Below are 27,481 nucleotides of genomic sequence, written 5' to 3' on the forward strand. Positions count from 1 at the left end.
TTTTATTTTTAATGGAAATACCAAACAAATAAAACTAATGGGGGACATCACTGTGGCTACATCGATCCTTTAACTACAGTTTATGGCTTCAAGACATTCTTTATCTTTATCTGTTACATTAAGATTCCTTGACTCACCAACAAAAGCAATTCCATATTTTTTTGCAACCATTGACTGTGTGTGTGATTGGTGAACTAAATGACCTTCTATTAATATACTGACAATCGGCCAAACTGAAAGTGGGTGCTTGGAAACTTTTAACATATCACCCAACATCTGTAGAAAATAGCAGGTCAGGAAATTAAATAATACTTTGTCTCCTAAGTGTACAGGAACAAATTAATTCTGGTGGTTTGGTCATCTCTGTGCCTTATAGTGACTCTATTAAATATAACTGTCATCACAAGTATGTTATAAATTAGTCACAGAGGATGAGCACACCACTCCCCCCTGACACTGCCACTTGTCTTTTTAATTACTTTTTTCTAGCATTTAGACTTTATGTAGCGTTTAGCATTTTTAAAGTCTCCAAATGTCACTTTCTACCTTTTTTTTCCATTCAAATTTTATTCTGGTCAGCCAACCAATCCTCACAATCCTTTTAATATTCTGCTGGAGCATCGACCAATGCAGACCGCAGACTAAAAAACATTCAGAATCTACAATGTTTCAGTTTCTTGCGTATTTTCCAACAACCCGAGTTCACCCAACTGCATATCTGCAATACTAATGCACAGTAACACCTCTACAGGTCCATGTCTAAGCACAAAAAAAGCTCTGCCTCTGTAAGCTTCTGCAGTACTATGTTTAATCATTTTTAGTGAGGTCATTTAAATTTGCTAATAGAAATGACACACGTAGGTATGCAAAAGCAATCAATCAAGAAAGCTAACAAGCACCACTGCAGTAAGAGCTGATGCCACTGCAAACACTTTTTATTTGAGCTGTCAGACTGAGCTGAAGCCTCAGGGACACAAGACAGATTTTAACACAGATTACAAGCTGTTTGTTCCAGCTGTTTGCTTTACAAAAAGCCACTAAAAGGAATCTAGCTGGAGTTCTTAAAGCGTTTGAGAACAGCGCAGCTCAGTTTACTCTGAACTCAGCCCGATTCATCTTTGTTTTACTTGGATTTCACACGGCTTAACCGCACACGTCTGTAGAAGACATTTAAAAACGAGCAAAGACATAAAACTCTTGTCACCATTCTGACTTTAGTGTGCCTGTACAAAAATATAAGAATATTATTGTCTCCAGAAAACAGCAGTCTCCATACTCTGTTGTGTTCAAGTTAACTTTCTCACAAACCAAACACAGGTTTTTAGAAAAGTTTGGAAATTTATTAAAAGTTAAAGACTCAAATCTGATTTTTACTTTTTTTTCTTAATTTGGCTTTGATGAGTCTATCTGGAAATACATGTCTGAGAGCAGGCATTAATGCGTGCATAATTCCACACTTAAACTGTTTTGAGTGCATAAGTGCCTCACACTATCAAGTATGGTTCTTAAAAGACAGCCAGAATGACTGGAGCCTTAGCTTAAACATACAAGTCAGCTTCCCTGTAAGATAAATTAAATGAGATTTGCTTATTTTATTTTATCCTTTAAAAAATTCTAGTGGTGTTATCAATGTATTTATCTGTAGGCTTGAAAAAAAATGGCATAAAAATTGTAGCCGTTAGCTCCATTCACTCATTTTCACTGAGGACCATCTCACAAGTGCCCTTTGCTTTCTCCTGGCTAATAAGCAACCAATTTCTGTGTGAAAGAGCTCTCACAGATCACCCATCAAACTTTTTTCAGGTAGTAAAAACAGGATAGCATTGAAGATGACGCCAGCACCAGCTATTTAATTTTGCTTTTAAATCTGCCAAAACCTTGTTGTTGCTCGGTACCATTGTGTTCAGTTTCTTCCTACTGCATACAATAACATTATGTTCTTCAGTGTATATATCTGAGAAAATCCGAGAATCTATGGAAGAAATATTAAAAAAAGGTTATTGAACAAAACATGCTCTGGAGCGAACACATCCTCGAAAGATTACCTTTCAGATAAAGAATGTAGACAAGACAACACTGGAGTGTTCTCATGATAAGTCTGTAAATGTCCTTAAAAGGCTCGGTCAAAGTGTGGATGTAAATGCCATAGAACAGCTAGAGATTTTGGGCTCTTGTCTAAGATTCAAAGCTTACAAAAGATGCTAAAAAAAAAGCTCTAAATGTTTTTGATCAAAGTTGTATGATGATGTATGCAAGTTTGCACGCAGGATGTTAGAAGATGTGAATGACATATCATGACTCAACAGGGTTTTGTGTATGTTGAATCACTGCGACACTGTCACGGCTTATTTGGAGTCTTAGAGAGAACACGTTCATTATCACCTGAACTTGTTGGGGGAAAAAAACAAACAAACCCAAAACTGTTCATTTCTGTGGTGAGGGCAGGGTTTTATACCTCAGGGGCTCAAACAAAGCTTAGGGGTTTTGTATAAATGCAACTTTTGCAGAGGAACTAGCAGGTACAGTAACATCAAACTAACCTAAAAAACAAGCTTTATACTTTTTTTCCCTCTGGCTTTCCAGTGCATTTAAGAAAATGAATTAAAAATAAATTAAAAGATATATGCTTGGGAAGTATTATGGTCTCACTGTGCTAAAGTGATGTATTTCAGTGCAGTGTATGAAAATAGCATCGGAGGGTAGTCTGCATAGAGCCTAATTGAGCTCATTGAGCTGTGAAGTAAAAGTAGGGGAGTTTGTGAGGTGTAGTTTAGAAAAGTGAGCCAGCCTGCACAGAAGAAGCTGTACACACTACTTGTCTCTCAAATCTCTGGAAAGTTCTGACTAAAATCGTCAACACTTTCTCCTGCATCTCCATTCAGCCCACTAACATGAAGACTGCTGCAGCGACACAATCTCCTGTAATGAGAAGGTGGGTCAAAAGCTACGAATTTCCTCAATGGGAATTTGTATTAACAAACTAGAGTAAAAGTAAGAAAACACTGATAGTGTGGCTAACAGCTTTAGCACTATTAACCATACTAAATATGGTTTGGAGTAGTTATATATCAGTTAATGCTTAAGTAGAATTCATGGCATTGTATTTGTATCTGTTTGTGTAGGTATTTGTCTTTGCAGAGAGAATTATTCTGGGTATTATGCACCCAATGCAGACAATCTTGTATTCAGTCCACCAAAAAACCAGCACTGTATAGCCTGACGATGTTGAGGCTATGCATAGGGAGAATGCTGATTTTCGGAAAAGTTGACTTAAACAGGAAAGTGAGCATGTTCACCACGAAAGGGGAGAAGTGCTAAACTAACCCCGCCACTGAAAATAAAAAAAAAAGAGCCCAGGAAGCACAAAGAGTGACTGCTGTGGACAGTTTTCATTATTTTTAACATTTTGTTCATTTCTGCTAATGGACCCTCAACATTACATCTCATGAGTGTTTTTGTGTGTTTGATGGATCATTTGGTGGCACATTCATGATTGTACAACTGCAAAAGTGGAGCATAAAGTAACTGAGCCTAAGTGACAGAAAAGTTTTCAATGTATGTCTCTTAGCCAGGGGGGACATAATGGAAGGAACAGAGACATAGAGGACTTGTGGTCAAAAGAACTGGATGTTCCCTTCCTTCAGTATTACATTTAGAGGGGAATTATGTACCATGCCAGGCTCTGTGTAGGACCAACATGCCAGTCTCTTTTAACAACCTACATACGACTGTTCATTTTCTGGATCAAAATGAAGAGGCCGTCGATGGAAGTGTACTTTTGGCCTCTTCAAATAAAAAGTCACTGATGGGTTTGTCTAGCACCACCCCTCGCTGGAGCGAGACAATTCTACTACAACAGCAAAAGCAAGACGCAAGTCACCAGAGCTCTTTGTGCTACTCGTGCACGAGGGAGAGAACTGGACGAGCACCGTTCCTTCGCTTGACCTCAGTCGCTCTCGTCTGCCCCCGCGTAACACTGCTCTTTTTTGAGGTTACATGAATATGCATAAGTTCATTAACATATGACGTCTTACACAGAAATACATGTAACCAGAGAGTACCGTCTGTGTGTATGTGTAGGTATGTGTGTGTGTGTGGGGGGGTCAAGATGTGACCCCATAAACGACTTCCCTAAACCTGCTGGCCTGGAAGTCCAGCAGTTCATCTAAACAAAAGGCACTTATACTAAAACAGATATACTTGTGTTTGCTATACCATAAAACAATAAAAGAAGGTACGACTTCTCTCATGACCCCAGGATCTGTGTGTGCATGCCAGAACACTCTGGAAGGCACAGAGTCTTTACAGACTACTACGGATCAAACCTCTATCATTATGCAATGGATTATAAAACTCTAAGCATATATGAGTAAATACTTCTAAGCACAAATGACAATCCAGTAATATAAACCTGACAGTCACCCTAAAGAAGAAGCACTAAAACTGTATCCTTGTTAATGCTCAACTGGTTGCAAATATACATCCGGTTTAGGCCTCTGCATTGAAAAATTTCCTTCGACTACCTTTTTACTAACTTCAATAAACTGTTCTCAATGAGACTGTGGGCTTAATCACTGGGTGCAGGTCTTACTGAACACAACATCATGGAAATTAGGAGTGAAAAGGGAGGATAAGCACACAGTACTGCTACTCACTTGATATGCTGTGTTTTGAAATATCAATATGACGACAGTGAAAGGACTGTTGTGGTTACACTTTGACCACATCCATGTTTTTTATAGGGTTTATGCTAGTAACAGGTGGTCGCTTAATCAATCAGTGAACTAGTGTTATGATTACATTAATACTTAATTAGAAGTCTGTTCAATTACTCATTAATACCAGTATCTAATCAACCAATCATGTGGCAGCTACTCAATGCATTTAGGCATGTAAACATGATCAAGGTGATTTGTTGAAGCAAAGTTAGCATCAGATGGGGAAGAAAGGTGATTTAAAAGACTTTGTATGCAGAATGGTCGTTGGTGTCAGACAGTCTGATCTGAGTATTTCAGAAACCGCTGATCTGCTGGAATTTTCCCACATAACCACTCTAGGGTTTACAGAGAATGGTCTGAAAAAGAGAAAATATCCAGTGAGCAGCAGCTCTCCAAGCAAAAATGCATTATTGATGTCAGAGGTCAGAGGAGCATGGCAGCACTGCTTCAAGCTGAAACAGTACATACATACGTATATACATGCTATACAGTAACTCAAACAACCAGTCATAACAACCAAGGTATGTAGAAGAGCATCTCTGAATGCTCAACATATCACACCATGAAGAAGACTGAGGGTGCAATTAACATGGGCTCGCCAAAATTAGTCAACAGAAGATGAATTGTTGCCTGGTCTGATGAGTCTGCTGTGTCATTCTGGTAGGGTCAGAATTTGCCATAAACAGTATGAAAGCATGGACTCACTCTGCCTTGTATCAGCGGTTCAGCCTGCTGCTGGTGGAGGAATGATGTGGGGAATATCTCCTTGGCACACGTTATTCCCCTTATCACCCACTGAGCATCGTCTAAACACCACAGCTTACAGTACGCGAATATTGTCGCTGACTATATCTGTCCCATTATGACTACATCACAAAAATATTCTGATGGCTGCTTCCATCAGGATAGCACACAATGTCACAAAGCTCAAATCATCTCAAACTGGTTTCTTGAACAGTAAGTTCACTGTATTTAAATGGCCTCCACATTCACTAGATCCGTTCAATACAGCACCTTTGATGTGGATCATGGGTGTGCAACTGACAAATCTGCAGCAACTCCAAATCTCTGAGGAATGTTTCCAGCTCCTTGTTGAATCTATGCCATGAAGAATTAGAAGACAAAAGGAAGTCTAACTTGGGACTAGAAAGATGTACCTAGAAAAACTAGGTGAGTGTAGTATTTCTGGTGCCAGATGGCTGTGGGAGCAAAATTTGTTCAAATTGTTTGTTCAGCTAACCTCTTGTGAGAATAAAGAAATTATTTTACTGCTACAATATAGCCTTCATTATTAACATTGCATTGAAATGTTTATTAAAGCTACTGGCATCATATTAACATTGTTATTACAGGTGCAGCTATAATCATCGTATACACACATTGCATGTTGTGCTCATTAAAAGAGTTGATGCTCAGTCTATTTAAGGTCTTAAGCTTCGGTGGGCGCGATGTCCCAACGATCTATTGTGTAAGTGACTTGGAGCAACAGAAGGTTAAAAGCATACATGCTTACAAACACAAATGATTTTATAGGTAGGCCAGGCCGAAGGCCTGGGATTCACTTAGTGTCTAACTGCATTTGAGCTTGCCTAGTAACAAGTGACAGAAGAAGAGTCAAGAAAAGTGTAAGTCCCCAGACCATTTGAAGGTTCAAACAAAGTACCATTTATGGAAGAATGTGATAGAAAGAGGAACGTCTCTGTCTATTTTAGCTTTGTAATTGATCATTTACTGTAACTGATGCATATTATATTCTGTTCTGACGCAGAAGGGGCTGAACCCTGATACATTAAAACCATTGTGAATTGAGTTGTTTGGCGAAGACCTATGCTGATGTTTGCAGTGTACATCTTCCCACGCGTGTGCTCAATAAAATCATCGTTTGACTGAACTCTTCTGGGCCAGTGTTGGTTTTGTTCCTTTCCTCAATATTTAGAATCGGGACACTCTCAAGTACTGCCATGTACTGTATACCAGGGGAAATGTGCATACAGAAGGTGTGAAAATATGAAAAAATAAGGAGCTCTCAACACTGTATGTAACTGATGAATTAGTTTGTTAGAGCCCTGCTGTGTATCAGCAGCTGTTAATAAAGTCACATTATTTACACCTGTTTGATGAATTAATACAACTTTGATTATGACTCTAATTACACGCTGATGAAGTTTTATGACCCTTCACTCAAAACCACATCATTAATTACAGAAAAATAAATTGGAGAATGCCAGGATACAGCATTAAATTTCCTATAACCGACTCTATTATTCTAATGGCTCAGGACAGACCGATCAATATTTCAGAAAAAAGAATACCCTCAGGTTATTTTTGACTTTATCTTTGATAATCTTACAAACAGGCATGTTCTCTCTGTGTGTACATCCTCTGTAGCAGTTATCAGCACCCATGCACAAAGAAATGTGGTTAAATTTAAGCCACTTACTGCTGCCGTCATGAAATTGCAGCTGACGTGTATCACTTCCTCTTCCTCTCTCTCCTCATTATTTTGCTCCTCCATCCTCCCCTCCTTTCGCTCATTATGCTTCTATTTGAGAGTAGATCGGCCCTGTACTGAGTTACAAGCACTTCATTTTTTGTGATCGACCTCTTGCGTCACATCAGAGGAGTCATTGCAACGTCGCATTCTGGACAATTAAACAACAACCGCTAGCAGTGGTGTTTGCAATTCTATTTCTAATCATTGCTGCTGTTTTAATAACAACAAAACACAGCATTCGCATATGAGGGCAAAAACAAATCAGGTGGTTGCGTGTAGTTCAACAGACTGCAGCAAAACACAGCACACAGCTTTAGTGAAACATTGCCAATTATAAACTCTATATGTTTAAAATGGTTTTCCCTGCAAGTGAACAAACAGCTGGACCACGCACAAGGTGAAATGTTTCTCTGCTATTTTTGTGCCTGGATGGACTGTTAAAGGGAGGTAAATGTAGGTAAACAACCTGTCAGTACTACAGTGGCATTTCGGCGTAAATTATTTTAACAGCTTTTCACAGCTTGTCCAAGAAATGTGTGTAATAAAGAGTGATATATGCTGAAATCATTAAAATGCTGTGTGAACAACAGGATGCTTCTTAACAAAGGAGAAGTCTCCGGTGTGCAATGAAAGTCTAGTAGTAGCTTGCTTGTCCATTTTAGTGACCTTCAGTGTAGTAGTAAAAGTGCTAAAACAATTAGAATAATACTGCAATTTTAACAATAAACTTTCCATTTATGTAGTACTGTGTAAAAGTTTTTTAGCCACCCTTCATTTTTTTTACATTTTGGTAGGAAAAAGGGAAAAAGGTGCAATGATTCATTGAAACAGACACCAATTGAAATAGAGTATACAAGGGTGCCTTTTGTTCTGTTCTCTGTCAAGATGATCCCACAGTGCTTCAATAATGTTGTGATTCAGGCTCTGGGAGGCCAGTCCATGACTGTTAGTCGTTCATTGTATGTTTTTCTATTCAGGTGCGCTTTACTGCAATGCAGTGTGTTTAGGATCATTGTCATTCTAAAAAATTAAGATGTTGTTAATCTGACATTTTCCAGACAGTACTGCATGGTGGATCAAAATTTGATGGTACTTTTCCCTCAATTCTGACAAGATCCCCAACACCACTGACTGAAAGCCAATAACCACGACAGAGCCTCCACCATGTTTTACAAATGACAGTAGACACTTACAGTTGCACCTCTCTCCTGACCTCTTCTGTACATATTGATGACAATTTGAACCACTGATATCAAATGTCATCACTCCTGTTGCTGATGATTTTTAGTCCAGTTCTTGAGCGCTTTGGCTAACCTTAGACTTTTCTTCCTGTTTCCCTTCCTTAAGAATGGCTTCTTGACAGCCATCCTTCCACTGACGCCATGATGAGGCTTCAATAAACAGTAGATAGATTAACCAAAGGACCAGATACATCTCTCTTTCCTATTTCTACAGGACATGACTTTCAGATACTGTTCATCTGGAGTAGATTGTCCAGTTTCCAGTCTAGTTTGTCGAGTTTGACACAAGGTCACTACACAGCATGCCAAGATATGCCAAGTTTTCAGCTAATAGCCCTTTAGGAATCACCTTGTTGGTGCAAATATACTATTTTATGCTTGTCAAACCGAGTTATCGTTGGCATTTCTCATAGTTCCGCTTAAGAAATGGGAACAAATGATGTCCCTCTGCAACCAGCTGCTAGTAAACAAAGTGTCCAAAGATACAATTTAAAACTTGTTTTCTGTTTAAGTTGTCTGTTATTTATAGACAGAACACTATTTAAACCCTTGTGTTTGGTGCCTTTTTTCAATGCTCGAGTGATTCACAGGTCAGTGTTTCAGTAAATGTGCACCTTCATTGGGCACATAAATAATAACCAAAAAGAGGACTTTTTGGTTATTATTCATTCATTTATGTATGAATGAGTGGATAAATATTAAATGAATACTTAAGGTTAAGGTCAGCATGACAGTGCCAGCCAAGTCTTATTTAATTGGACGATAAAAATCTCATTCATCCAGTATAGCTTGACTGTGATTTTCCCTCATCATTCATGCCTCACCTGCAACAGTTTTATGCCCCAGCATGGGGCCCGTTGCCTAGTTTGAGAACCACTGCATTACACCATGTAAAAATAAAATGAATATTTTTAACAGACATAAAAATCAACATTAATGAAAAAATTAAATTAAAACCAACCACAGTCCAAAGTACAAATAGACAAACATCAAGCTGCATCGGGTACACAGATGTGAATAAATTGTAGAGTGCACACTGTCTATACGCAGCCTGATGAAGTTCTAGTACAGAAATGTTGCAAATAAATATATTTTTGCAAGTTAGACAGTCTGCAGGAATCTCTTTGCGATGCTAGTCCTAAAACTATTTTAAAAAGCAGAGAGACGTTTCTTTCCACTGGCTTAAATGTTTCTGTGTCACCGTGCACATGCATTCTCTAGTTTATTTTGAGTCAGTGCTGACTATGTTGGGGCTCCACGGGAGAAAATGATCTTGCCAGTTTTATTTACTCTTTAGATGAGGGTTAATTCATCTGATTTTCTGATAATCATAATACTTTTGGAGAATGAAATAAGGTATTGTCACTTGGATGAGCTTGCTGCAGGAAGGCCAATTATAAAATGCAAGGATTATTATCATGACAGGTTATTTGAGCAGTCCAAGTCCAAGAATCAAAATAAAAATGTAAAGCAAGCTTGATCAAATTTGAAGTTTTACACTTGTAAAACTAAGAAAACTGAGGAAATTCTTATTCATTTCACATGTTTCACAGTGTTGGATAAATGCCATAATGAGATTCAGTCATCGATTTAATTTACAGGGCAGGATTACAGTGATTAGACTGTTTGTTAAAGCTGTGAAAGTTTGGAATGGAGGGACATGCGCTGTCTATTTTGTATTGGTCATTTGTGGCTGCTTTGGTGGGTTGTGGGGTATTTTTCACTCTTACCTCAATAACACTGTTAATGTCCCGTCAACAAGAACACAAAACAAAACCTCTGATGATAATAAGATTTTTTTCTAACATGACGGAGGTACAGAGTGGTTCCTTCGTAGTTTACATATGCCCAGAGAGTGCAGACCTTCATGTGATTTTGGTGGCGCTGCTGTGGCACATGTGAAACGTGTCTCCTTACAACTATTTTTTTTCCTTTTTTGTTTTAAGTCTATCTGTCTTACAGTTGCTAGAGATTCAAAGAGAATTTCAACCCTGCCTTTGCCATCTTGCCCATCCACATATCAAAAAAAGTTAGAAACCTTTGAACAAGAGATGAATGCTGACCGTAATCACTCGAGCAATTTGCTTCATAATGGCTGTGAACCTGCAGTGTGCCATATTATTCCAGTGCAGTAATGTGACTGTCACCGGAGAGTGCAACACATTAGTCATGTAGCAGATAAGTTCTGCAATGTAACATGCAACAATTAAACAAGTAAATGTATACTGTAATGCATGACAGAGTGTCTAACAGACCAGCGGTAAAAAGATTAAGCCAGAAAATTACAGGACCACTAACAATTATTCTCCCTCTCCTCCGTGTTGCTTTACAAATAATTCTTAAAAGAGAGTATAGTCTCCATTTGTAGAAAGATTTAAATGCTAATTAAAGTGCATCATTTGGCAAGTGGTAAGTGATGAATCATATCCTCTGTCTTCCTCTGCTCACACTAATTGCTCCCAAAAAAAATCTATTCTGGCTCTGTCCCCAGCTCCTTTTCTTTCTATTTTTCCGAGGTGACTCTGATCACAGAAACGGAGTCTGACGAAAAAAGCATTTCTTCAAATGTAAGTGTCTTTTTTACTTTTTATATCACGAGCAGGTAAAAAATGTAACAGTTGTGGATGGAGGCAAACGTTATCATTAGGGGTTGCTGGTTGAGTACATTTCCAGCACTTGAAGAAGTCATCTGACTCCTCAAACTTTGCAGTAATGCTCAGCAAACATGGACTTTGCTGAGAAAGTGACTGAAAATCAATGCTTTTAATGGCTGCAAGAATGAGGAAAGCTATAAAAAAAAGATATAAAAGGGTTTCTGGCATGCAATTTCTACTGTCCAACCTGTCATTAAGAAATGGCAGTTACGAGAAGGTATGAAGGACAAGAGTTGTAAGACGAAGAACCATTCGCAAAACCCCCAAAATGCTACCATTTTGTCAGATGCCATCTGGGTCTCACTATGACACATGAAGTTAATGGTGCCATAGTGTACTGCCCCGTTTTGGGGCAAAGAGTATTTTAGGAGGTTCAGGCAGTGGTAAAAGTTGCTGGCTTATCTGCTTGGAGACTAGCTTGCTATAACCCGGGACATGGCAATGACATCGACCTGAGCTAGCACAGGAGTGGCAGTGCAGCGTTTAACTGTGCACTGTTGGTGTACGGAGAAGGTCAACAAGTAACAGTGATCAGAAAGAAACCTTACCCATCTAATTACAAAAGCCCATTTCTGAAGTCTACAAAGAAACATTTGCATAAGGCATTTCGGAAAAACATTTTGTACACAGATGAAGTTCATTTTAAAGGTGGTCTGCAGAAAAGAGGGAACAGCATCTGATGAAAAGAACATCTTACCAGCTGTTGAGACTGGAGATTAAAATATTCAGCTTTGGCAGAATAGCAGCCAGTGGTATGATACAGATGGATTTCAGTAAAACCTGTCTAACGACAGGCGGGCTTCTGTAACAGGACAATTATCCAAATTATCCATACTTCAAAATCTGTGATGAATAACTTCAAGTAAAGTCTGGATGAGACAATATTACAGTACTTGAAGTCATCTGAGAGTGGAGAAAATACAAAATTAACAATAATAAGACCCCCAAATCATTTTTCAAGCTGTGGCATTGTTAATGACAGGTTTCATGTACTGATGTAATTGAGCACCTAAATGTGTCCAACAGTTTTTTTTTTTTGTTTTTTGAGTGTTTCATTTTTAGGGCTATAATTACATTAGCATTAGGGGTAAAAAAGGATGTTGATTTCAAAACTGGGGTGTCATGACTTTGGCATTCATGATAGTTAATACTGTGTGTTCCAGTCTTTAAATACCATCTGCAGCACAGCTGTGTTACATCACAGCAGTGTTTTACAAACCTCAACATGTCCTGGGTGGTACAAATATGGACCTGCTGCAGAGCAGTGACAGAAGACAGAAGAGGCAAGGAGACAGACTATTACACTACCTCTGAAATGTCCTACTAGAGCTGTTCGATCAGGACTATTGTCAAAGATTCATCTGACATTATCAGAGCTCTGTGATGAACAGTCCAGGTCAGACAGCTCAGCTCTGAATGGTGGTGGACAGAAAGGGGAGATACAGGGATAAAGTGGCAGCCACAAACCACTGATCCCTTAAGCTACATTAAAAACAGGGAAGCAGCTTTATCAGGTCCTTTGGCACTTCCTTCACTTAAATGCTTCCTTTTCTGTAGCTCACTCTAAGATATCAGGTCATTCTCTCTCTAAGTGGCTGCTGAATCATATTTAAAGATTTTTGCAACTATAGCTCAAAGTCAGGCTGTGTCTAAAATTTATTTTTCAGTTAGAAAGATGGAAGGTAGGCAGCTCGGATTAAGTACTTTCTTCATGTGCATTGCTTAAAATACTGGCAAAACACTGATTACCATCACTGAAAGCTGCTCCTGTAGACAAAGACTACTGTCACTCTTGGACTTTTAGTAGAGTCCTAGTAAATATTAGTTAATAAAACTATAAATTACTATATTTTAACACGAGCCATGCCACTAGAAGTCTACATGTAAAAACTTAATAATTAAAATGCTACTAAAAAGCAGCTACTGTATAGCCAAAGACTAAAAACCTAGCACTAGAAAAACCTACTGGGCCTGAAAAATTAATCCACAACACAATGGCAAAAAGCTGCAGTCCCCTAAATGGCCACTTGAGGCTGATTACCAAAGAAAGTCAGGTGCCATAGACTCCCACATTAAGATGTCCAGCAGCACAGCTGAAATAAAATATATTTACAGGTTGATATAAAATACAGTTTTGGTCTCTATACCTCTTCATATCAACTACCAGGGTTGAGTTTTTTATAACTTACCCATTAAAATGTATCAAGGCTTAAAGTTCGCATGATTACGCCCACGTCTGCTTTGAATGACAGGTTAATGCTGATACAGATTGTTGCTTAGCTTCAGCAAGCTTAACTCAACCAGACCTCTCAATGTTGTTTCTGTTGCTGGAGCCTTTTGAAGCATTTCTACTGCAACTATTTTTGCTTTCTGTGCAGTTAATTATACGAAAAAGAACCATCCAGCAAGTCTGTCCTCCAGTTTTGATGAGTAAAATTATAGTTTTGTATTTGTATGTTAGTTATCCACAATTTGTATATATATCTGTGACTACAGATGTAATGTGCTAACCAAGCCTGCAGGGGTTAGCTTTTAACATAACATTCCACCTCCTTGTCTAAAATCAGTTTACCCTAGAACACTTTTAAAGCTTTGAATCCAATAATAGCGATTATGAAATATTTTTTTTGTAATGTATTTTATTTTATTTCAAGATGTCCCAGAATCATGTAAAACAATCAGTGACACAGCAGTAAAACTGTAGTCATATCACATCACATCTTACAGGCCATGCTGGCTCAGAGATGTATCGCAATCACAGCTGCATTCAGGGCTGCTCAATCATATGAGAAGTGGTAGAAACAGTGTGGGCTGCCTGTCTCCAACCTCTTCAGGTCTCCTGGATTTCCTTCTATTTCCTTCAGTCCCTCGGAGGTTAGAAGAATGTCAGAGCGTCCAGATACTGACTTCAAATAGATTCAAGTTTATAGATGATTTGTAGCTTCTTCCAACACGCACGCGGACAGAAAGAGTGTGCCAAAGACATCACATTTATCTCTGTTTGAGACCTTTATTGGAAATGATTAAACTTTAATTAGACCCTTTGGCTTCCCCAACTTTCTTTGTATTGCTCATGATTATATGGGCTGCTTTTAACAAGTCATTTCCTGATTCTTTTATTACTTTAGCAGTCTGACTTTCATTGTACTTTCCCCTAGCCCACAATGTCTGCTCGCCTTCCTTTTTTTATGTTTAATTTTCTCCTCTTCTATTTCTTCTTTTCTCCTTTGTCTTTTCCTAATCCTCACCTTGTGTATCTCCCACATATTTGTTCTTTACACTCAACCTTTTTCTTTCCCTTCATTTTATCTCATCTCTGTATGCTCTGTCCTCTCTACGTCCAGGCACATGTGCGGCTACCCAACATCAGGAGTGCTTATCCACCATCTGTAACTCTGCACATTTCTTAACTTGCACCTTTGCGTTTTATAAAGCTAAATGAAATTCAACTGTGGAGCCAAAGAACCCCCTGAAGAAGGCTGTTTATTTAAAACATGACTTAAGAATATTACTGCCACTGTGAGGAACTAATCCATAATCATAACATCCATCCAAACACCTGAAGAAGCTGATCCTAGAATTCAAATGAACTATCACACTGTGATATAGGGTCCCCCCCCCACCTTTTTCTTCTCTTATGTATTGAGGTGTTCCTTAGTAATTACCCTTATAATTATCTGGAGTCTCATGGCATGTTGCTGAATGAGCAGAATAGTTTTCAGCAGGGCATATATTGATTATACTTAGGTCAGGATCGCTTAAATCAAACAACTGTAGTTGTTTTCATCTGCAGTAAATTATATTTTGCTGCAGAGCTTTGTTCTAAAATCTCTCTATACTTCATCATGCAGGAAAAGAAGGATCAATGGCAACAGACGTGATGCTGCTTATGGAAAACACAGCGTAAAAAGAAGAAGCTGCAGTGGAGGTGGGTTGCAAAGTGGCTCTCAGAGGCAGCATTAATTGTATGCAGGCTAAAGTTATATATAGTGTTTATTTTGTTTAACTTGTACAACACGTTGGTCAAGTTAAATTGTTGAAAATGTGCTATAGAAGTAACCTCTGACATAACTTAAGTTGGCTATATCAATTGGTGAAATGGCATGTACCACAACTTGTTAAAAAAAGGACTCTGGGAGGAGAGGCTGACCAACCAGCTCAAATAAAAAGCACACGAGTGGTTAAAGATGCCCTGCAGACATAGTCTAACAGTAACCAGAAATCCATATACAAGTCAGGTGAGGACAGTCCTACTTACACAGCACAGTCTTATTATTTACAAATTTGCCTCAAGGTGCTTTATATTATGTTCAGTTCACAAAACACATGGCAAGGCAAGAAAATACATCCATCCATTGTAATAAGATGTTTCCCCCCTTCATATGTTTTTAAAATGCGCTTACATTATGAATAGTCATATAGTTGTCCACATCAGTCACACATTGGTAAATGTACTGTTCACATTTGAATAAAGCATTCTAAGATCACAGTGAACACATTTATTTCTCAGCAGCTCAGTTCATCCTCATAAGGTAGTGTCTAACGAGAGAAAGAAAGCTGATATTGATTATTTTCTGGTGTGCCGATTTTCAGACATGATGTTCAGGCTACACATTATTCAAACTGAAAAACACATTCCAGAAAGCAGGTAAATTTTATCCAAGTGTAACCCGTGTTGTGTTCAAGAAGATCTTAGATGTAAAAACTAATTCATCAAATCTTCTCTCTGGGGCTTTTTGAAATTTCTTAAAGGTTAACTCTTGAACTAAAAATAGATTCATGAGTAACCTTATTTGTAGGATGAAATTTTATACTTCAAACTTAAGACATGATTTTGGCCAAATATGAAACAATTTTTATAGATTCACTGGACAGGACTGACCTTCAAAGGAAAGTTACATTAGGTCTAAAAACCTCATGTAGAAAATAGTTACAGATGTTAAAAATCTTTTTCTTTATAAAATAAAGAAAATCTTTTTTTTTTCACTCCAAATAAAAGTTTTAATTATGCACTATTCTATGACATGGTTGGATTTTTGGAGTATCCTATTTGTGTTATGCATCTAACATGTTTCCAGAAAGCTGGATAAAATTTAATCCAGGTTTGAATCAATAATGTGACATCTGAACACCTGATCCAGGGTTCTGAATATTCTTGGTTTGTATAAGTAATTTTAACTGTAGACACAATTGCACATATGATTAGAAACCTGTGTTAAATGCCATCTGCACAGAAATATAAATAACCAGGTTTTTCATTAAAAAAACAACAACAACTGGGAAATCATATTGCATGCGAAACACATTTCATTAGTAAATAATTAGTATGGTCTAACTTGCTAAATCCTGACATGTGCTGATGGTCATTTTGGAAACTACTGCTGTGTTAAGAGGATTTAGGAGCTCACAGAAGGCTCTGATATCTGCTGCGTGGCTGAGGATTGACAGTCAGATTGACAGTTTGAACGCCTGCTGTTATAAACTCAGCCTGCCTCTGACATTTACAACTTCTGTTTAAAAAATTAAGAAGCAATTTTCTTCCAGACATGTATTTCTTATGTGTTTGCGGTTAAAGAATTAGACTTAGTTTATCCCACTTTGTGGAGTGCTGTGAAAAAGTATTTGCCCCCTTCCTGATTTCTTTTTCTTGCATATTTGACCTGAGTAAATTCAAAATGCACCTTTTAAATGATGATTTAATTTACTAAGGGGAAACTATTCAACTTGGGCATATGTGAAAAAGAAAGTATCACCCATTGATAACATATATAAATGAACTCAGCTCAATTTCTCATCTCAAAAAGCAACACAGTACGTGATGATCTAAAGAAACAGTTGAAAAACAAAGTAACCGACATATTCTATTCTATTCTATTCTATTCTATTCTATATTCATGGGAACTGTGTGGAGAGGGTACACTCCATGAGGTTTCTGGGCGTGCAGATCTCTGATGATCTCTCCTGGACTGCAAATACCACGGCGGTGGTAAAAAAGGCCCAGCAGCGTCTCCACTTTCTGAGTGTGCTCAGGAGGAACAACCTGGAGGAGAGGCTGCTGGTGACATTCTACAGAGCCACCATAGAGAGCATCCTAACGTACGTCATAACAACATGGTATGCAGGGTGCTCAGCTGCAGACAGGAAAGTACTGCAGAGGGTCATCAACACAGCCCAGAAGATCACTGGCTGCTCTCTGCCCAGCCTGGAGGTCATTGCAAACTCTCGGTACCTCAGCAGAGCTGGCAATATCATCAAGGACCATTCTCACCCCAGCAATCATCTGTTTGAACTATTACCGTCAGGCCGACGGTACAGGTCACATAAAACCAGGACAAACAGATTCAGGGATAGCTTCTTTCCCAGAGCTATCACCGTAGTAAATAAGCACAAAAACAATTGAACCTGCTTAGCTGTATCATACTGTTACTGTCATAATATTATGCTGCTATTCATACTGTCATTATATTAATGCTGCTATCCTTTATATATATCATACTTACTATTGTTTGAGTACTTACGATTGTTTTATTGTACCTTTTATATTTTACATTTATATTTATTATTGTATTTTGCACCAAGGGAGTGGCACTCCAATTTCGTTGTACCCTGTACAATGACAATAAAGGCTATTCTATATCAGTCTGGAAAATGTTGCAAAAGCTTTGGGACTCCAGTGGGCCACAGTTAGAACAGTGGTGACCCTTTCTAGAAGATTTAACCAAGAGGTCAAAGGAGGTAAGAATAAGATCTAAAGCCCGGCAGGTCTCAATTGCCTCAATTAAGGTCAGTGTTCATGATTCAATAAGATGGAGGGAACTGGGAAAAAATAGCATCCATGGAGGAGTTCCAAGGCAAAAACCCCACATTTGCCAAAAAAACCATCTTGATGATCCCCAAGATAAAAAATATTCTCTGGACTCATAAAACAAACGTTTTGGAACATAAAAAATTAAAAAGAGAAATTCCCCTAACCACACAGAAGAATGTTTTCTTAACCCATCTATATATTTATATACTCTTTTGAAGACTGCTTCTTTTTCAAAACAAGCTGATAAGCAGAGCAGGAAAAACATCTTAATGATGCAACTTTGACAGCAGTGAAGTGCAGCACAGCGAGACGCACTGAGTGAAATCTGAGCATTTAAACCTGATAGGCTGATCATGTGTGAGCATACTAATAACCCACTCCTCCTGACTCCCATCAGATAATCCCTCCGCACCACAGTCACATATAAACGTGTGGCCAAAAGCTCAGATCGGTGTAAAAAGTCAGATCATTTGTTATGAGACCAGCAGGAGCACTTTCTGTTGTGTACCATCACATTTCAACAAAGAACTCCTGTTGATAGGAGGACACGGATCGTTCCCAAAACAAATCCATTACGTGAACTGGAGTCTATGGAGCTTCTTTTGGGTGTTCAAACAAAAACCAGACGTCATCCAAACTTAGATGTTTGAATAACATCCCAAACACTGGTCAGTTTTTTATATCTAAATAGAAAGTGATTCTGTGTTTGCTATTGCATTGTATTACACAGAAAAATGGATTTATCCAGTATCCAGACTGCATAACACAGATGTACTGACAATTATAACCAGACTGGTGGCATGGCGCAATGGGGTGCAATATCATTTCATAGATATACCGAGTTGGTCTAGACTTAAATACCTCAACGAATACTACTAAAAAATATTAATATTCCACCAAGGATGAATTACTGAAATATCTCCAAAACTCTTGGATGGCACTTTAATACCTATATTCAAGAAGAAACACTGATAATATGAGTTTTCCTCTAGTGACAAGACAGTAAAGATGACAACGTTATTAAAATTTGGTATTCCCACCACCCTGAACTGTAGGTTTTACCTTGTTTTAAGGTATAAACATTACAAATTAGGCAATGAGCATGGTTAAAATTAAACTCACAGTCACTGTTAACATGTCACTGTCACCTACACACTGAAATACAGTTCTGGTTATAGGTTTACGTACACATATCATGGGCATGAATGTCATGGTAATTTGGGGCTTTTAATGATTTATTGTAACTGCTCTTTTTCCAGTGTGTAATGATTTACAGCATACATCTTTAGCAACTTTAAAAAACAAGAGCTAAATGCACAAATTTGAATTTATGCTGGATTTTCTCTAATCCACACAGCCTCAAAAGTATATATGCATATTCAAATATATGCATACACCCCCATTAGTATTTGGTTAAATGTCCCTTAGCAAGCTGCACTTCCATCAGAGACTTTTAGTTACCATTGACAAGAAGCATATTTCTCTTCTTTCACCATTCTTGGCTGAACTGCTGGAGATCTTAAATTAGCTGGTTTCCTGTCATAGACTTGACTTTTAAGGATAATCCACAATAGATTTCAATAGATTTGATGTCGGGAGTTTGGTAAGGCCATTCCAGAAGCTTAATATTAGCCTGCTTTATACCTTCCAAAACCAGTTTTGATGTTTGTTTGGGATCAATGTCCTGTTGGAACACCCAACTGTGTCCAAGTTTCAACTGTCTAGCGGTTGATTTGAGGTGAACTTAAAGAATAACGATGTAGTTTTCCTCCTTCATTATTCCACCCGTGTTGTGCAATGTACCAGTACCACTGGCAGCAAAACAGCACCAGAGCACGACATGACCACCAACATGCTTGAAAACTGGTACAATGTTCTTGAAAGCCTCACCTTTACTCCACCAAACGTCTTGTCATTGTGGTCAAATAGCTAAGTCTTTGTCTCATCTTGCCATAAAACCTTCCACCAGAAAGAATTCAGCTTGTTCATGAGGGCAGCTACAACTTCCAGCCAAGCTTGAAGGTGTTGATTTTGGAGCAGAGGCTTCTTCCTTGGTCAGCAAACTCTCAGACCATGGTGATTTAAAACTTCCAGCTCATGGCAGGCTTGAGCATTTGTGGTTACTGGCTTGTTCCAAAACATCCTAATCCAATTCCTCTCATCAGAAGGTGACTGTTTGGGTCTTCTTTAATACCTTGGTAAAATGGTGATACATTCAAACACCATACACTTTCAAACAATTGTTTGAACTGATGATCTTGGAATTTGCAGTTGTTTGGAAACGGCTCTTGTCAATCCATCCATTCATCCATCCATCCTCTTCCGCTTATTCTTGTCAGGGTTGCAAGGGAGCTGGAGCCTATCCCAGCTCCCGGGCGAGAGACAGGTTACACCCTGGACAGGTCGCCAGAGTGACGCAGAGCTCTTGTACACCCAGTTTTTGTTTTTTAAAGTAATTAAAGAAATATGCTGTACAGTCATTCCACTTGGAAAAAGAAAACTTCAAAGAATTAATTAAAAACCCTAAATTACCATGACGTCTATGTTTAGGGTATGTTAACTTCTGCCCACAACTGTAAGTGCAAAAGGGCAGGAATTGCTCATGATAGGTTTATAGCTTAACCCTATTTGCTGGAACGTTGAAGGCAATGTAATTACACAGCAAGCAAGACACGAGTAGGCAAGTTCTTTATGTTTCACGTGCACGGGAGAGAACTGGACAGGCGCCGTTCCTTCGCTTGACCCCAGTTGCTCTCGTCCGCTCTCCCGTAACACTGCTCTTTTATTGTGGTTACATGAATATGCATAGGTTCATTAACATATGACCTCTTATATAGGTATACATGTGAACAAAGAATACCTTGTGTGTGTGTGTGTGTGTGTGTGTGTGTGTGTGTGTGTGTATGTGTGTGTGTGTGTATGTGTGTGTATGTGTGTGTATGTGTGTGTATGTGTGTATCTGTGTGTGGGGGTCAAACTGTGACCCCAGGAAGACTCCCCAGAGCCGTCCATCTAAACAAAAGGCACTTAGCCTAAAACAGATATAGATACGTTTATCCTAACAATAAGACAAGGTACGACCTCTCCCATGCTCCTAAAATGTGGGTGTGAAAGTCAGAGAGCTCTGGAATGCACACAAAGCTTGCAGACTATTAAGGATCAAACCTCTACCAATCTACACCTAATTATAAAACTCTAAGAATATATAAGTAGATATTTCTAAGCATAAATGACAATCACATTACAAATCTAACAGCTCACATATAGTTAAAATGCCACTATATTTTTACATACAAGGGAGAAAAGCAGAAACAGGAATAGCACGATGTTATTGTTGTTTTACTGTATAAAAAGATTCACCCTCTCACCATTTTTAACTGCCCCCCCATCCACTCTATCCTGGCACCAAGCTTCAAGTGCAGTCCACTTCTGTCAAGTGCAAGCCATCCATTTTTTATGCTCTATGACTCTAATCATTGATGAAGTCAAAATGTTTCCTCTTTAAATTTATGACGATCAAAATACTTGAAAAATTATTTTTATGGCTCACCTACCCAATTAACCGGTGATTCCACATACAGAAAGCTTCTTTTACTAAAAAAAACAAACAAAACAAAACTATCTGTGATTTAATTTGAATCATAGTACCAGTAGGCTTTTATCAACACTGAACATCAGAATGTGTGGCAAGACTAATATCTTTAAAAAGAAAAGAATGGTTTTGCACAGGCGCACCATCTTAGAGAGGAGTCGTTATGCTTTTACCTATTTTATGATGAGTTAGTATGATTATAGAGGTGGAGACTCGCATTGAACATGCACAAAGGTTTTTAAAAATGAGATCAGCACATGGACAAATGATTCAGATTTCAGACTGCTCCAAATGCTTCGTTGCAGACCGGACTTTTTTTCTCTTTTAGCTCTGTATGATGCAAATGAAACTGGATATTCTTAATATAGTCATCTCAGATGCACAGCTCTAGCTGTGAGCATACAGCATACAGACCCAGTATAAGATTAAAAGGCGATATTTTGAACTGTGGTTTTCAACATTTAAGAAATAAGCTGGAAATGAGTGAAACAGGCCTCCTTTAATGTGCATTGTTTACACTTCCAGGCTGTACTCAACACTATATGAGGTGTCACTCGATTCAGCTATGAAAGCAGAAAACTCACCACAAAGGACTGTGCATATGACACAGGGCTACCTACAGATGTTTGGTACCAAAATTAAGCAGGAAGTAAAGAAGTCCCAGCTAGACATTTACGAGAAAAATCATGATCATTGACACATGTTTTTAACTATATTCTTTCTTAGCAAAACTAAAACCTTACGAGTCCCTCAAACAAGTTTTTAATAAGAGGTTTGAGAGTTTAGAGCTCACAGACAACTACGCAGATCACTACTTTAACTTGTAATCCTGTTTCAAACATTATACGGCATTCATTTCTTGGAACATTTTTGCTGTGGCAGCGACATTTCTGTTGGCCGTTTTCCTATCTCTGGTTACTGAAACTATAAACATGAAAATTTTTAAAAACAGAGACAGAAAAGGGGATTATAAAGACTAAAAACAGCTAAAGGAACATACTTCCCCACAGATAATTTCTTATTCTGTGGAAAAGCAGCTGCACACATAAAAACAGAAAAACAAGGGCACACACCAATGTAATACCTAATTCTGGATGAAACAAAAATTATGTTTCTGTTCAATATGCTTGGAAAAAAATAAATATGAGATATGTAAGCAGCTTTCTGTCAGCTTCTTTTAGGCAGTTGCCTGTTTTTCCCAATAAACACATTAGTAATTTTAAAATCATATGCTTATTTTTACTTTTCTGTTTAATCACTTTAGCAAAAGCTCTCTGCAGTTTGGGGTTAGTCACTGTATTATCTACATATGTCATTTAAAAGAGCTCTTTTAAGTTAGCTTTCTTTAAAAAACATCCAAAAGTCTGCAGGTATTGTTCTATTAATCGATACACAGTGTCCTTGTCATCTAAATAAATGCACCAAAAGACGAGTGTAAGCCTTTTGTTGCTGCACTTGCCAATTTTCAGTCTGCCTTCTATAGGAATAAGTCATAATAGAAAGTGGATCAACACACTTAAACATTCAGGTCTCCTGCAACATATCAAGGACAAACTGTGAGTAAAGATAGAGTTATGGTAAAAAGATTGTAGATTTACAGCAGCACATTATATATTACAGTGTGTTATCATCTATTTAACACAAATAAATAAATAAATAAATAAAAAGGCAAAATGCAGAAGCAGTGTGTCACAAACTAAGCACACAATTGCAGAGGAATTAAGAGCAAAGGAGCAAATCAACAAATCAAAATATCTGACAAAATCTATAAAAGCACATGTTTTGGGAGTTTTTTGGCCCAAAGCACTCAGGTGTGTGTTAACACAATGCCGAGGAGGAAAAACATCAGTGATGATCTAGATTGATGAAAGCAAATACTGCTGCCCACCAATCTTGTATGGGTTACGCGGCAATTTCCAAACAGTCTGAAGTCCATCATTTTACAGAAGGAAAGATTATTCACGAGTGAAAGGCATTTTATGACAGTTGTTAATCTGCCCACCAAAATCACCCAGAGGTCAGGCTGTGCAATGGTCAGAGAAAGTGCAAAAAACCCAAGAGCTACATCTCACTGTTAAATGCTGACAGTACGATTAGAAACAGACTGAACAAGTATGGCTCTTTTGGAAGGGTTGCCAGGGAAACACCTCTTCTCTCTAAATAGAACATAGCAGTACAGCTTAGGTCTGCAGAGATGCATCTAAACAAAGCACAAACTCCTAGAACAATGTTGTTTGGACAGACAAGACCAAAGTGCAGATGTTTGTCTATGTTTAGCCAAAAACAAAACAAAGCATATCAGCACAAAAACAAAACTGTCAAGTATGCGGGTGGCAGAGTGACGATCTGGCCTTATTTCACAGTCTTGATATTGAGTCGATCATGAACTCTTCAGTATACCAAAGTGTTCTAGAGTCAAATGTGAGGCATGTTGCAGTGGTCCAAGGTCCAGACAAGGGCAGCCTCAAATGATTATTTTGATAGTCGACTAGTCACCGATTATTTTTGCGATTAGTCGACTAATCAGATCATGCATCCATTGGACGTAAAACGTACAGCTTATTGCACCAGCATGCATCCGCTCTTATATAACTATCATTAGCTTACAGCTTGAAGTGTTTAAAGTATGTGCTAACTAAAATAAAGACAAGATGATAGTTTATTAAACTTTTAATAAAATTTGCAGATTGTCTCGGTGGAGTTAACAAACTCAGCCGTCTGCTCTTTGCTCCCTAAAATATAACAGGACACTGGAGTAAATTGTCGACCATCTCACACTTCTGTTTAATCAGTTTTCTGTTTGACATTTATTCAGCTATGTGAAAACTATAACTTTAATCTCAGCCAAACCAATTTACTCAGGAACAAATAAAAAACTGAAAAAAGCCAAACAATAACATTTTGAAGTTTTTCAAGCGACTTAAATATCATGTTTAACCTGAGTAGCGAAAGACCGCGGTGGGGTCTGAAAACGATGTGCCGGGAGTTCGCTGTTCTCGCCGCCTTGATCTCCCGGTCAGCTGTCGAGCGGGTGGGTAACAGACATCTCCGAAAACGTCTGAGCACTTTTGCAAATATGTGGTGTCTTGATAAATCGAGCAGATATTTGAAGTTTACACAGCTACTTTCTCGCCTGAAAACATGTTAAAAGTTTATTTTGTGACCCAGAAAGAGTAATTTTAAAAGTAGCTGCCGCCATTGCTGGAAACTGGAATTGGCTGGGACGTGCACTGAATTCTGGGATAGGTTGAGACATGAAAGATACACCTGACCCATTTTTCAAATCTGGGGAAAAGGAGGAAGCATTTGTTGGCCACATTTGGAGGAGTCTTCGAATTTGGACAGCCTTCGTCGAGACGCTGTGACGTAATCAGCCTACAAATGCCGCCTCCGAAAGGATGAAGCCCCTGGACACAGCTACGGGGACTGCTTCTTCTTCTTCTTTGGCGTTTAACGGCAGCTGGCATCCTTGTAGATGCATTACTGCCATCTTCTGTTTCAGTCCGTTATTACACTTTTAAATCCTACTACTTATTCCTGCGTCTTTCAGGATCTCACAAAGGTTGAAACGCCACGTCGACTATTAAATTAGTCGTCCACGATTTTCATAGTTGATGTAATTGTGACTAGTCGACTAATCGTGGCAGCCCTAGTCCAGACCTCACTTTGATTGAAAAGCTGCAGTGGATAAATGAATGATCACAAACCTCAAAGAACTGAAGCGCAAGTTGTCAAGACAAGTGGGCCAAAATTCCTGCTAAAGGTGGTTTTACAAGTTACTGAATCATTTTATTTATTTTTATTTATTTATTTATTTATTTATTATATTTATTGTATTTTCTCACACACTCTTTCTGCACTTTGGCATAAATCTTATTAAATAAATAATGAAATATGTGCAACATGTCATGTGTTGTTGCTTTCATGCTTTATCTGTTTTTATGTCTTGTCATGTATTCATAGCATGTGCAGTCAGCACTGAATTGGAGAAACAAAAACAAAACGCAGTTCCCATGTTTGCACTTCAGTAACGAAACAGACGGTTGTACTTGATGTGACTATAAGGTTAAGATTTCTCTTTTTGTGAAACATTTGTTTTGATATGGTCTACTGAGAAAGGCATTTCTTTATCACTGAGCACTTGCGCCTTGAGGCACAGGCACTTTTTTTATGCCTCTCACACACACATACACAGTGTAGACTTGTCTCATAAATGTGCAGATTCTATCTAAAGCATTCTTTTTTTAAGATAAAAAGCGATGTGCATTTGCAAGTAAATGTTTGGAAAATGTGATAAAAGCCCCTTTAACCGAATTGTCTGTAGTGTAAACCTGCGTTCTCACGTAAATGTTTTAAATCAATGTTTACTCCAAGCTAAGGATGGAAAAAACATCTTACCCTTGCTCTTTCCAAAAAGACCAAATCGAGTGAAAGAGGAGAAAAATGGAACTGAGCACGCATTTGTTCCATCTGTGTTACTGGCTATTTCATTGTGAGATCTGTTGGTATACTGCCATTGAGTTGGCAGCCTGATAACCATGAGAGTACAGTTATTGACAGTCACTTTCACAGAAAATGTACAGCTTGCATTTATGAACAGCACCTTTCCAAAAATCCACAGAGCCTTTTCCCATTTGTCCTCTGTTGAAATTGTATCACAGAGCCGTTGCTGTGACTTTGTAGTCTGAGCCAGCAGATATGATACAATTACCAGTATTTGGCTCAGTGGGGCAATTGATAATGTAGAGAGAACGCTCTGCAGGAGCCACATCACAGAGAAACAGATGGCTGTATTCCTGCCTGTTCCCTTAGCCTAGCTCCTAATGTGAGAGAACATCTGAGTGTCATACCAATCAGAGCAGGTGTGGGTACAGTAAAAATATATGAAAGGAAGGAACATTTAGCAGAAACACTGTGATTAAACAAAAATGTAATCCTCACTTCTCAATGCTAGTGTTTATAATCTGTTTTTCTATCGTGATTATTAAGATTTTCACTAGTTGCTACACAACAATTGTCTCTTTGACTTCTCCTCTGGTCTGGGAAAACTGCAGTTCCTACACTGGAATAAATTGGTTATCCTCTTATGCACCTCTGTTGCAGATGTAGAACTGGAAGCAGTCCAAACTCCCATTCTGACCCTTTGGAATAGCACATGAACATAACGTGCTGGATCTCCTCCACTATAGCAAAAGGTCAGCCATTTAACTTAAAATTAATTTAGGTGAAGAACATACAGTCGCAGGATGCCAAATTGAGCTAGCAGGGTGGGCAGTGCATGATGATCGTGTTTGTACAATAAAAAATTAAAAAGTTTTTTCTATGTGCACTTTGAGGGAGTACAGTGGGACGCAGGTATCTGAGGCCATTTGCAGTAAATCTCCCTCTGATATTTCAGGATGTAACAGTACTCTGCTTTCACTGTCTGAGCCTGGGGGACAAATCCATAGCCCACTAATGGGTGAATGTCAAAAATACAACAATCACAATCTCCATTGCAATCCTAGCACGATACATGTCCTTCAGGCTTGGAGACTGCAGCTTTTCCACTGAAAATTACTGTTTTGTCTCTAGGTCACAGCTGGAGACTCCCTCCTACTCCCCCTCAACAGGAAAGCTGGATCAGTTTGACACAAAAGCTGATGTCTGCTCTTAAGATCACATGTGAGATCTGCTTACATTTTTGGCCACTCCCAATAGAGTGTGTGTGGGTGTGAGTAGCTGTGCCCTCCCTGTTTGCTGCTGAGAAAGGTAGAGTCTGGTGACTAGCCAATTCGATGAGACTGCTGTCTCTGGAGTTGAACATTGGATGGACAGCAGCCTCTTAAACTTCAGCTGACATCTCACCCCTCTCGCTGCCTCTTCTACAGCTAAAAATGGGCCAGCAGATTTATTTATTGACTCAAGAGCTCTGTGTAAGTAGTGTGCTGTTAGCTGTGAGCTACTTAAAAATACAAAGTCGTACATACTGCAA

The 27,481-nt window shown here is 38.5% G+C and overlaps 1 protein-coding gene and 1 long non-coding RNA gene across 7 annotated transcripts in view; one reads left to right on the top strand and one right to left on the bottom strand.

The window, feature by feature from the left end:
- whrna (whirlin a) overlaps window positions 1-27,481 on the bottom strand; it is a 186,401-nt gene that overhangs the window by 57,549 nt on the left and 101,371 nt on the right. The window lies entirely within an intron of this gene.
- LOC112847451 (uncharacterized) lies at window positions 24,465-27,254 on the top strand. The gene is made up of 3 exons (XR_003220993.1): window positions 24,465-24,538; window positions 26,611-26,702; window positions 27,082-27,254. It is a non-coding gene; the product is annotated as an uncharacterized LOC112847451 (long non-coding RNA).

Source organism: Oreochromis niloticus, linkage group LG7 (assembly GCF_001858045.2).
Source record: "Oreochromis niloticus isolate F11D_XX linkage group LG7, O_niloticus_UMD_NMBU, whole genome shotgun sequence".
Lineage (NCBI taxonomy): Eukaryota > Metazoa > Chordata > Actinopteri > Cichliformes > Cichlidae > Oreochromis > Oreochromis niloticus.